Here is an 11244-nt window from a genome sequence, read left to right as displayed (position 1 = left end):
CAGGGGCAACTCTGGGCTCGCCTACCGGAAGTTTGGAAAATCCAGTGTGCCCTGAGAATGAGATATGTGCAGCTCCTATCAGGATTTGTCGGCACATTCGGGCGGCTTTGCTGGTCTTGTTTTACCATTGTCGAAATGTCTTGTAAACCGGGATTCCGAGACTGATCGGGTCTTCCTGGGAGAAGGTATATCCTTTGTTGATCGCGAGAGCTTATCATAGGCTAAGTTGGGACACCCCTGCAGGGTATTATCTTTCGAAAGCCGTGCCCGCGGTTATGTGGCATATGGGAATTTGTTAATGTCCGGTTGTAGATAACTTGACACCAGATCCGAATTAAAATGCATCAACCACATGTGTAGCGGTGATGGTCTCTTTTCGGCGGAGTCCGGGAAGTGAACACGGTCTTTGGGTTATGTTTGACGTAAGTAGGAGTTCAGGATCACCTCTTGATCATTACTAGTTGACGACCATTCCTTTGCTTCTCTTCTCGCTCTTATTTGCGTATGTTAGCCACCATATATGCTTAGTCGCTGCTTCTAGGCCTGGGCGTTCGGTAGAAACCGCAATTTCAGTTTCTACTGTTCGGTTTATTGGGCAATTTGGTTAGCAAAATAGGAAACCGAATTAAGCACTAAAAATGAGCTAACCGAAATTTCGGTTAACCGAAATTTTCGGTTCGGTTTTCGGTTTTAACCGAATTCTGCATCATGTATAGAAAATGCAAGTGCAGAACATATTTTGATAGCAGCTTGTACATATTTTGTAGAAAAAAAACTGACAGCATAACGGCGCAAAATTGTAAAAGTATGGACCATTTTCTTGCAGACGATTATAATATATCACATGCATCTCAGATAGAAGCATTTCACTATTTCAGAATAGTCTAGACACATCGCACATATAAAAGTTAAACAAGATTCAGCACACTGATTGTGACAAGTGACAACCAAATTCCAACGGAACAAATCCAAACTCCAAGTTGAACACACGGCCAAGGTCAAATTATACTTGTCACATTTCAAAAATAGGCATACAACCAAGATTCAAGTGCACTTCAAGGAGCAGCGGACGATAGTTGCACTTCCCAATTTTCCATCAGGTGCACAGCGGCAAGCCACCAAGCATGAAGCCAAGGAACCAGCAACAAGTTGCTCTCATCTCAGGTTGAACTGTAGCAGTAGGAAAAATTAGAAGTGAAAAGTACAGAGAACACCAGTACATCCATCCACTAAAATCATGCATCCACAAAGAATGAAACAAAAATTGCAGACAAAGGATGAGATATTGGACTTATTACATTGACAGAATGCTCAGTTTCTACCGTGGAAGACATGGTGATGAACTGGAGAATACGCTGGCGGGATCTTGCGGAGGTGGACCAGCGGTCGCCGCTGAGTTGCCGAGGTGGACGGACTGATAGGCGATGCCGCGGTGGTGGGTCCTTGTCTCCCTGCTCCTCTTCTTCCATCGTGCAGATGCAGTGTAGCCACGGCGTCGGCCGTCGGGGCCTCGGGGTTAGCCGTGTGGGGGCAAGAGAAAATGCGGTGGCGTAGGGGGTGGCCGGGTGGGGAAGAAGATGCGGTTACCGGTGGCAGCGCCAGCGCCGTCTCAGCCGCTCAGATGAGTAGTGGCGGGCTGGCGGCGGCTGAGTAGGGCAAGGACAGGGAGGAGCTTCGCCTTCGATTCAGGTCTTGAGGTGTGGGGCGTGGCGGTTAGGTCTTAGGCGTGGGGTTTTGGTGGGCTTGTACTGGGCCGGGGGTGTGGAGTGGGCTAGGGGTGGCCGAGTGAGTGGGTTGGGATTCGGGGATTTCGGTTAACCGAGAAATCTACCGAACCGACCGAATTTGGTTCGGTTAGTAGACTAACTAACCGAATTTTTCACTACACAACAAAAAAACCAAAAATTCGGTTTTTTCGGTTTAAGTTTCGGTTCAGTTTTCGGTTGGTCGGTTTTTATGCCCAGCCCTAGCTGCTGCAACCTCACCACTTTACCCCTTCCTTTCCCACTAAGCTTTGCTAGTCTTGATACCCATGGTAATGGGATTTCTGAGTCCTCGTGGCTCACAGATTACTACAACAACAGTTGCAGGTACAGGTTATGCGATGATCATGACGCGAGAGCGATGTTTGCTTGTTTTGGAGTTCTTCTTCTGCTTCTTCGATCAGGGGACAGGTTCCAGGTCGGCAGCCTGGGCTAGCAGGGTGGATGTCGTTTGAGTTTATTTTTGTGTTTCATCCGTAGTCGGATGTTGATCTTATGTACGATGTTGTATTCGTGTGGCATTGTATGCCTCTTGTATGTATCCCCATCTATTATGTAATGTTGATGTAATGATATCCACCTTGCAAAAGCGTTCCAATATGCGGGCCTATCCTTGCTGGGACCTTCGAGTTCCTTTTGGATAGGGTCGCATATTGGGCGTAACAAGTTGGTATCAGAGCCTCGACCGACCTTAGGAGCCCCCCTTGATTGATCGTGTAGTTTGGCCGTTGTTGAGTCTAGAAGAAAACTGATTTCGGAGTCTAGTTATATCGGAGAGTAGGACTTCTTTTTACTCCTCTGCCCCTTCGTCGCTCTGGTGAGGAATCTTGACATAGGTGTTTTGAATTACTCCTCTTCCCCTTCAAATTTTCTTTAGGTTCACGCAGTTGGTTTTCCATTCGTTGGTTCTCAGCTCTTTTCATCCGGTGCATTTCTCGTCAAGTTGACTCGAGTCTCTTCATCTTTGAGTTCAATCCTCAGTTGTTTTCTTTTCCCACCCGCCCTCCCTTCATCTCGGAACCGGAGTCCGTAATCGAGTATCCATCCTACTCGAGTGAAGTCTTTGGTTTCTTTCCTCAATGATTTCAACCGGTGTTTTCTCTTGAAGTTATTCGTCGGTTTCCCCTTCCAAGTTGCCTTTGTTTTCCCGCCCTCCCACCCTCTTCTTCCCGGAACCTGAGTCTTTTTCGAGCATCAATTTTCATTCGTACGGAGTCTCTTCAGTCTTCCCTCAATCATTTCAACCGGTGGATTCTCGTCTCGTTCGTCATTCTTCATCCCTTTCTTTTTCCGGTGGTTTCAATTCAAGTTTTTTCGGGTTGATCATATTCTTTTCCTCGGCTCAAGTGTTCTCCTTGCTTGTTTGCCTCTCGCCATTCAATCATTCCGGAGTTCGGAAGACATCTCAAAAGATTCGTCTGTGTTCCAATTAATTCGAGGTTGTCACCTCATTCAAATACTTCATTTGTTCCAGTGCATCATCTATCTGTTCAACATCCCTTTCCAATGGTGTTTTTTCTCTTCAGTGGGCCCTAACCCACAGGTCATTTTCTAGGATCTTACCTAACTCTTCTAATTTCCCCGGAGTTATTCTCATATTCTTTTCAAAGTGTGACGTAAGAATGGATTTCATCAGTCAGATGCCTTTCCAAGATCGATTTCAAATCATTTTCATTGTTGGCTCAACCTCTTCGCTTTTCATCCTCCCGGAGTACCTCAGTAATTTTGGTGGTGTTTCTCGTCGTCATTTGAAGATCGAAGAAGAGTTCTTCTTCTAAATCCTGTCTGTTCTCTCGAGTTTCGGGATTCTAGCTTCATGTTATCCTCTCATATTGTTCCATTCGTCAGATTTTCTTTTCTTACCCATCCGGAGTATGTCAGTAGTTGTTTTCCCATTTCTTTTTACCGGAGGCCATCATTCCAGTTATCATTCTCTATTTATCCCGGTGCTTCGTTTAAATGTTCTTTAATCAGCTCATGATCTCTTTGTTCTTTTGCATCTAAATCCCATCAAGCATATTTGTCTTCTAATTCTTCCCGGTGATTCATTCTCTTTCATCAGTCATTTTTGAATTCTTACAGTGGTTCGTTCAAGATTCTTTTTCCTTGATTATCTTTTTAATCCATTCATTCTCTCCAATCATGTCGGTGGTTCATGAAGACCTTCTCAAGTTTGCAATATGTCACTTCTCAATTCTTTTTCAAGAAGAATAAGTAGTATGAAAAATCCATTGCTTGTCATCAATTAAATTTGATGAAGGATAAGCATACAATAAATCTTATTCTTATTTCATCCAAGTGAGTAATCCCTTCCTTCGGAGTTTGTTCTTGGTGAATAAATTCTAGTTCCAAGTCTTTTCATCTTTACTTTCCCAGAGTTCAAAGCTTCCTCGGCTATTTCATTGGAACCTCCATCTAAATCATCGCAAGGCTCATCTTATTCTTTCATCCTTCATTTCTATCTCATCATCCTTTTGTTACCGGAGTTCTTTCATGGTGGTTCTTCTGGATTTAATTCATTCTTCAAGAGTTCGTCAAGATTTTGTTGGAGGAATTCAAGTATCTTTTCATCTCGCGTCTCGAAGTGTAATTAATTATTCATATTCTTTTGAAGTGGAGTTTTGCATTTCTTCGTTCTTCTCAGCTATCCAACCATTTCCGGTTGTGGCCGGTTGTCACCTCAAAATTTTTGAGATGTTATTCATAAGTCCACGACAAGCTTATTCTTTCGTTGTTGATTTTCTCAACAACTCCGTTCAATCCTTACTTCTAAGTTCTTTTCATTCAATTATTTCAATTCTTCTGGAGGCATTGCATTGTTCATCTCGTCAAGTGCCATCTCATTGGGTGAAGTTCATGTTCTATTTTTCCATGTTCAGCCGGAGTGCTGCCTAAATCCTTTCAGTCTTATCCGTTTCTTATCTTGTTCTAACCGGAGTGGTGTCAGAGTCTATCTTGTTTCCATGAGCAGTTGAATCTCGTCATATTCACCATTCATCTTTTCTAACCGAGTGCTCTCGACTTTGTTCATCTTCTCTCTTGTGTTCTTACTTCACCTCTTCCTCTTTCTCTTCCATCTCGTTCCTAAGATCTCGGGACGAGATCTCTTGTTAGTGGAGGAGAGTTGTAACGCCCCGGATTCGATGCGCCAGGTGTCTGCCAGTTATTCGCCATCGTTGCCATGTCATGTGCTTGCGTGTTGCATTTTATCATGTCATCATGTGCATCTCATTTTGCATTCGTGTTCGTCTCATGCATCCGAGCATTTTTCCCGTTGTCCGTTTTGCAATCCGGCACTCCTACGTCCTCCGGCGCCCCCATTGACCCTGTTTTATGAGTGGCCGAAAAATGTTGTCGGAATGGGACGCAACTTGGCGTGCGGTCTTATTATAGTGTAGACAGAGCGCCTGTCAAGTTTCGTCGTATTCGGAGCCCGTTTGACTACCCAACCGCCATCCGTAGCGACACCGTCATCCCGGGTCCACCCCGTCCCTACACGCCAGCAACCCTTGAACCAAACGGCGCCAGCGCCGTCCCGAACCACTTCGTCACGCTGGACCGTCCCGTCCCGTTTCCCGAGGGTATAATTTTCCGCTAAGTACCTGAAATTTGACATTATGTGTGTATGTTAGTGATGCCATAACTTCCTGCTCGTAGATCCGTTTTGCATGTATGATATGTCAAAATTGTTCGACTCGACGAGTTCTTCATTTCATTCCATTGCATCATGTTCATTTGAGTCCATCTTGATGGCTGAATCATCGTTCGAAGAGTGCTATATGATGTTAATCTGCTGAAACTGTTATAACTTGATGATTTGTCATTTTTGTTGCATTTGATGTGTGCATCCTATGAGCATGCGCTCTACATGTGTTTTGATCTATGACATGCCATCTTTCAAGAGGTGAAATCCATGTATTTTTGTGGGTCTTGTAGTGAGTGCATCGAGCATGTATTTTTGATGCCTGAATCATCGTTCGAAGAGTGCTATATGATGTTAATCTGCTGAAACTGTTATAACTTGATGATTTGTCATTTTTGTTGCATTTGATGTGTGCATCCTATGAGCATGCGCTCTACATGTGTTTTGATCTATGATATACCATCTTTCCAGAGGTGCAATCCATGTATTTTTGTGGGTCTTGTAGTGAGTGCATCTAGGTTGTTAAGTAGGGTACTTGCTGTTGCTGTTTTGCTAGGCTGATTCTGTTATATTATGATGCTATGTAAACCTGATGCTACAAGTCATTCTATGCATAATCTGGAGATGTTCACTAAGGATGTTTTGTTATACATGTCATGCTCTATCCATTCATGCCCCTGGTTTTATTTATAGCCTGCTGTAACATGTTGTTATCTTGCTCCAAACTTGCTAAATAATGTTGCTGTCAGCCTGTTAACATTAAGTTCAATGTTGCCATGTTTGTTGCTAGTGATCCATGCACCTATGAATTTGTTCTTGCCATTCTTAGCTTCATAAACATGTCTACTTGATGTTGGTTGCCTTGCCATGCCATGTATTGCTATGTGGTGAGTGCTACAAGGTCACCAACATGTCTACTTTTCATTGTTTCTGCCATGTATGAATCTGTCATATCTTTTGCCATGTTTACATGGGTGCCATCATATTTTCTGTGCCCTTTTGGCTCATGTTCAGTAAGGGACTTTTGATATATGCTATTAGTAGATTGATGCCATGCCTTTTTTTGCCATGATAAGTTCCTGTAGCATGTTGTTTGATAGCTCTAAACATTGCAACCTGATGTTATTTCCTGATAAGTCTGAAACTGTTAATATATGCAATCTTGCCATGTGTGTTTGAGCATGTTCTAGTAGTTTCTGGAGATAGCTCAGTGTTCATCTTCTGTCATGCCTTACCTGTACTTCATGCTCATGCCTTTTGTTGTTATGTTGGGGTGCTATACCTTATTGTTTTGATGCTTGCAAGATGCCTAGTTGCTGTTTTGGTCAGATTGTTGTTATGGCTTGTATAGTGTATGTGTTGAACCGTTGCCCCGTTTTGACTGTGCTTTATATGGAACTTGCTTGATTTTGCATGTAGCTTCATATTATCATGTTGCATCCTTGTTTTGAGGTGTTTGCTTGATGTTTGAGTGCCTTTAGCATCAATGCCGTGTTTAACTTGTTTTGGTCATATCTTCTAGGCCGTAGCTCGGAATTAAATGAACTTTATATGTAACTTGACTAGAATCTCGTGTAGATCATCTTGGTGCATCTTAACTTGCTGTTTAACAACTTGAACATAAGGTTTATTCAGTTCTGGACCAATTTCTAAATTTGCATATGAGGACTTACCGGAATTGTTATATGTTGTTTCCGGCCTCATTTAAACTTGCTTTGATGTGTTGCTCTTGTTTGCATCGTCTCCTGCTATGAGTAGCTTCATGTAGCTTTGTCATGCATCATGCTTGTTGTGCATCATGTCCTGTCTATGTGTGGTGTGTTTACTATGTTGTGTGCTTCTTCTTGATAGTTCCCATTTCGTTGCGATCGTGAGGATTCGTTCGTCTACGCTTGGTTCGTCTACGTGGCTTCATCTTCTTCATGGACTCGTTCTTCTTCCTAAACGGATTTCAGGCAAGATGACCGCTACCCTGGATCTCACTACTATCATTGCTATGCTAGTTGCTTCGTTCTTTCGCTATGCTGCGCTTCCGATAACTTGCTCTTCAAGCCTCCCAAATTGCCATGAACCTCTAACCTTTGACACCCTTCCTAGCAAACCGTTGTTTGGCTATGTTACTGCTTTGCTCAGCCCCTTTTATAGCATTGCTAGTTGTAGGTGAAGTTGAAGATTGCTCCATGGTGGACAGGGTTATGTTGGGATATCACAATATCTCTTATATTATTAATGCATCTATATACTTGGTAAAGGGTGGAAGGCTCGGCCTTATGCCTGGTGTTTTGTTCTACTCTTGCCGCCCTAGTTTCCGTCATACCAGTGTTATGTTCCCGGATTTTGCGTTCCTCTAAGGGTCAACTGATGATTGCGACATAGACATACCAAACCGGAAGACTCAAGGTGATAATGACAAAGGACATCAATGGATACTGCTGGGCATATAGAATTAACCAGAGTGTAGGCAGGTAAGACCTGCTAGAGCAATAGGTGATAGAGGTCATCGAAAGCTCAGATTGTATTAAAAAGTATCTTATGAAGCATAAGTATAACTGGGGATGAATGGATACTCGATAAGAGCGATTAATTATCCGTAGGGGTATTCATGCAGCAAGGACTATAGGGCAGTAAGCATAAAGAATCCTCGGAACATCGAAGAGTATTTTAGGACATCTTGTAATAACAAGAGCAACTGGGGATGAAGGTATGAATGACAACATAGGTAGTTACGCATAGATTTATCGGTGTTAGAGATTGCAACGACGAAGGGCACAAGGGTCCCGAGAAAACTTCGGAGAGTATCTTCAAAATCTTCTGGTGCACCAAGTAATCATCCGGAGTGAGGGACTCTTCGGGACAAAGTATTTACGAGAACCTAGAGTTGTTAGCAAAATCAGTTAGTCAGAATGGAGGAGAGATCAGAGTCCCAGAGTATAGTCAAGGAGTAAAAGATCCTAATACCACCCAATGGCGTTGTGGGCCCGTAAGCCACACAGCCATGTTAGTAAATCAGTTTGTTTTAAAGACTAGACACAACTTCGGCGAAGGAGTTGGAAAGTGGGATCCTACAGGCAGTCGGCTCTGATACCAACTTGTGACGCCCCCGATTAGACCGTACACTAATCATACATGCAAATGTGTACGATCAAGATCAGGGACTCACGGGAAGATATCACAACACAACTCTAGACACAAAAAGAAATAATACAAGCTTCATATTACAAGCCAGGGGCCTCGAGGGCTCGAATACAAGCTCGATACACAAGAGTCAGCGAAAGCAACAATATCTGAGTACAGACATTAGTTAAACAACACTGGCTTAAGAAGGCAAACACAAAAGCAACAACGATCGAAGAGGCAAGGCCTCCTGCCTGGGACCTCCTAACTACTCCTGGTCGTCGGCGGTCTTCATGTAGCAGTATCTGTCGGCGGTGGCATCTGGCTCCATGGATCCACCATCTGGTTGCATCAACCGGAAAGAAGAAAGAAGGGGGAAAAGGGGTAGCAAAGCAAACGTGAGTACTCATCCAAAGTACTCGCAAGCATCAGATCTATACTATGTATGCATTGGTATCAAATGAAAGGTTGTATCTGTGGACTGAACTGCAGAATGCCAGAATAGAGGGGGAAGGCCTAGCCTATCGAAGACTAGCATCTTCACGCAGCTCCGAGCATCTTGCAGCATGTAGAAGAGTAAAGAATAGCAGTTTATAATTAACAAGCATGTTTTAACATTAATGCCCAGAGATCCTCCCTCGACTCCCTACGAGAAAGCAATCCCGGAGCCACATATTCAAGTATCCATTTGTAGTTGTATAAGATCAGGATATAAGTCTGAACGTCCATTACCGTGGACACGGTATTCGAATATATAACTTCCCTGCAGGGGTGCACCACGTTACCCAACACGCTTGATTACTCTGGCCGGACACACCTTTCTGGGGTCAATGCCTGCCCTTGGAAGATCAACACGTCGCAGCCCGACCTAGGCTCAGCAGAGAGGTCCCCGCCGGTCTACATCCTAAGCACTCCGGGGTCTTGGGCCCATCGCCCGCAGCACTCCGGGTCGTTGCGCGCAGGGTGAATACCAGCACCGCCTCGGATGGCCAGCATGATCCGACCGTGCCGCACTGCTGAACTGGACATCTGACAAAGCTTCGGCTGATACCGCGACGTCGAGGCCCATAACTATTCTCGCGTGGTGGTTAGTCCGTAAAGGCCAGAGGCCAACTCAGAACAAATACCCAAACCATAGTGTATTATTAGCTTGCAGAGACGAGCAGAGACTCACGATCGAAAGTGACCCTGTCGCCCCGTCTCGTGGACTTACGACAAGGGCTCAGAATGCCCGGCCGTGCCACGTCATTATCTTGCGGGTGCTCTCCAGGCCCGCCCGACTTTCGCCAAGGTCTCAAGTAAAGTCATTGTAACCGTGTGTCCAAACATCAAGGTGAAAACTTGAGGAATCACCCACGGAGGATTCCACTCGATGTAATCATCAAGGTGAAAGTAAGAGGGACCACCCTCGAGGTTCACACTTGGGGTGTTGAATGACAGAGCCGTACCGGGAATGGTGAAAGAGGAAATCACCCTCGATGACCACGACCGAATAGCTACACTACAGAATTATCATCAGGAGTGCGTTATGAGGGATCACCCTCGGCATTCGATAGTAGCTCTGTAGAGTCGAGCAACTAAAGGGACGTGATGTGATGTGAGGTGTCGGGCTCTAGTCGTCGATCACGCTGATCGAGGCGTCGATGATGAAGCAGGGGCAACAAGGACAAGTGGGGGGGTCACTGATGGATCACTAGCCAACCTATACTAAGAAGTTTAGGATAAGCAGGTAGGTAACAATAGCAGGTACAAAAGCAGTCTATGCATCAGAATAGGAGCAAACAATAACAGTAGAAAAATCTAATGCAAGCATGAGAGTATAGAATGGGCGATATCAGGATGATCAAAGGGGGGGCTGGCCTGGTTGCTCAGACAAGAAGGAGGGTCGTCATCGACGTAGTCGATCACAGTGGCATCGGCAGCCGTCACGGGGTCTACCTAAGAGAAGAGGGGGGAGAAAACAGTAAATACATAGTAAGCAAGAGCATAACAGGACAACGGGCAGAGATAGACGTGTTCTAACGCAGCGCTAGGCGATACTGGCGAAGGGGAAAACATCCGGAAAGGTTTTCCCGGTCCCGGACGTCTGTTAGACAGATGAACCGGAGGGGAAAGTTTGCATGCTCGCTATGCTAGGGACGTGTGGCGCACGAATGGAACGCGTGTTCAGATTCGTCTCGAAATTCTGAGCAACTTTCATGTATAGAACTTTTTAATCTGAGCTACGGTTTAATTTCTATTAATTTTCAAAGTTTTATTAATATTCTGAAATTAATTTTAATTCGAAAATAAAAACTAAATTGCTACGGGTACCCAGCTCTGCATACACATAAGTGTACCAGAGGCTGACAGGTGGGCCAGGGGGTCCCAGTTGACCAGTCAACATTTGACTGGTCAACAGGGGGTGGGGTCCCCCTGTCATGCACTGATTAGCCTAGCCTAACAGTTTAGTTAACTAAACTAGTGATTTGGCTAATTAATCCCGGGTTAATTAAGCTAATTAACTATTTAATTAATTAACTAACTAATTAATTTATTTCTATATTTTTTTAAGCCCAGGGCAACAGGGGCCCGCTGGCAGTGGCATTAGGCCAGCGGAGTGCGGCGGGTCAACGGGCAGGCGCGCCCGTGACTGAAGCCACCAGGGGCGCCGGCCATGACAACGGCCGGAGGGGCCGCAGCCACGGCGAGGTCGGCCGGGCTGCGAGCGGCGCCGGCGAGGCG

This window comes from Triticum aestivum, chromosome 6B (assembly GCF_018294505.1).
Source record: "Triticum aestivum cultivar Chinese Spring chromosome 6B, IWGSC CS RefSeq v2.1, whole genome shotgun sequence".
NCBI lineage: Eukaryota > Viridiplantae > Streptophyta > Magnoliopsida > Poales > Poaceae > Triticum > Triticum aestivum.
Note: the sequence above shows the minus strand (reverse complement) of the source record.